The 2,299-nt window shown below is 37.8% G+C and overlaps 1 pseudogene; it reads right to left on the reverse strand.

Annotated features, from left to right (window-relative positions):
• Positions 1-692: 692 nt before the first annotated feature.
• On the reverse strand, positions 693-899 carry LOC114006629 (uncharacterized; annotated as a pseudogene).
• Between the last annotated feature and the right edge of the window lie 1,400 nt (positions 900-2,299).

A 2,299-nucleotide genomic window follows, 5' to 3' on the forward strand; every position in this document is an offset into this window, starting at 1 on the left:
ACTTTGTCTCTCTGTCTTTCCCTGGCATGCCTATACACCCTATGGCAAAAACCTTTAAAAAGAAAATAATAAGGATGCCAGCAATTCAATGTCTGGTGAAGTTTCTATTACTCTTTTTCTAGAAGCTACCTTCTTGTTGAATCCTTGAATGGCAGAGAAAGATCATCTCTCTGTGTCTCTTACATAGGCATTAATTTCATTCACAAGGGCTTCACCCTCAAGACCTCATTAGCTCTCAAAGGTTCCACTTCCAAATATGATCACATTGAGAATTAGGGCTTAAACATGTAAATTTTAGGGCAACACAAAAATTTAGTTTCTAGCAAGAAATAAATGAGGTAATATGTTTAGGGTCTCTTAAATATAATAAACTCTCAAAAATCATAGCTGTTATTATTATTGTTGTTACTATCAATATAATTTCTTTCTCTAATTCTCTCACTTAGAATTTTTATATTCTCTCCTGGCCAATTCAAAAATATATTCTTAAGCCTCTTATGAATCTAGCATTTTGGTTAAATAACTGTCTCTGATACTAGATGGGAAGGGCTTGAAGGTGGAGATCTGATCAATTTCATTTTGATAGCCTTCCTTCTAGCCTGGCATTTGCTATATGGGTGGTTTAATGTGTGCTGAACTCATCAGATTATATCAGAGCTTAATAAAACTTATTTGAACCTTTTCTATTTTACTAAAATTGTGCCAGTATTTCAAAAAACCTAAATTCACCTCCAGAAATGTTTGTGAAATGTATTTCAACACACATCGCCAATGCCAAGATGCTCTGGCAATGTTAATACATGTAGCAACACCTTACTGCGGCTTACTGCTATTTCTATTAGCAATAATCGCGCCTCGGATAAACCTCATTGGCTATGATATTGCCACTGCACAAAGCTACTTACTGCTATTTCTCAGGAAATTGGTTAGTGCTTGTATGCATTTGTTTTTATTAGGACTTTTCCTGTGAAATATGAGATGCACAGAAATCATCGCTCTTATTAGACAGGTGAGGAAGGTAAGATAAAGAAGGTTAGTAAATGCCATGCTGAGGGACCAGCAGACGGTGTGGTGGTTAAGGGTGCTGGACTCCCACATATCCAACCATGGTTCGAGTCCCAGATCTGGCAGCTTGCTTTCTCACTTTCTTTCTCTCTCTTGCTCTCTCTCTCTCTGCCCCTCTCTGGTCAAATTAAAATGGATAAATAAATAAATAAATAAAATTAAATAAAAAATAATTCTTAAAAAATGCCATGCTGAAAGTCTATTATCCAAGTGAGGATGTTCACAAAACAAACAAACAAACAAACAAAAAAAAAAAACCACCATCATCTACAGTTCCCCCCACCTGAAACAGAACATCTCTAAATCAAGCCTTGGTGTATATGTGGCACCTGAGTTGTTGCACAAATAGCAGTTACTATTATTATGGGGATGATTACTGCCAACCCAATTTCCTTTCCCAATGAAAATTAACTGTCTCCTTCTTTTCATTCCCATTTTGTTCAGCTGTCTCCAATGGCGCTATTGTAAACCAAATTTCCTCAAAAGCAACATAACTTTAAGTTTTTTAACTTGACATACCCAAGGCATCCTTCACAGAGTAGAACATGATTATTAAGAAAAAAACATAAAAAAAAAAAAACAGATGGCCTTGATTTTGGCAGATTTATCAAGGAAATAAAGAATAGTATAGACTGCTGCATGGCTTGGGTAGGGAGTGGGGTGGAGAGATTCCCTCTAATTTTAGTCCACCAATTTAAAAAGGCTGAAAAGTAAGACAAGCCCAACATACCCCTTAAGAGAGTCTTGAATTTTCCAAATAAACAGAAGGAGGGCAGTTTCATATTTCATGTAGCTTTGGTATTTCTGACAGTACTCTCTTGCAACTATATAATAAAAATTCAAGTTTGCTTTCTTGCAACAATCATCCTGAGACAAAATAGAGATCCTTGTCAGCAATTGTCCCCTGTCCCAAGTCCAATATCTCCACCATGATAAGGATGGGCCTGAGCATCTTAGAAACTTGAATAACTGCTGTAGTCACATGAGACACAATCCTTGAGGCAGTGCTGAAATGCCTCTTCCACTCATTTACCCTAGCGTACAACAGAGACATCCATTAATGATTTCTTTTTTTTTTTTTTTTGAGAGATTTTCACTGTAGGGCGCGTGCGCTCGCCAGACAGACAGAGAGAGACATAGAGACAGAAAGCGAGAAATCACCCCCCAGGGGGGATGGTCACGCCGCAATCCCTTCTCCTCCATTCTCCTCTCAGGATCTTGGGCACGCACGCAC

This window comes from Tupaia chinensis, unplaced genomic scaffold, assembly GCF_000334495.1.
Source record: "Tupaia chinensis unplaced genomic scaffold, TupChi_1.0 Scaffold149256_1, whole genome shotgun sequence".
In the NCBI taxonomy this organism is placed as follows: domain Eukaryota; kingdom Metazoa; phylum Chordata; class Mammalia; order Scandentia; family Tupaiidae; genus Tupaia; species Tupaia belangeri.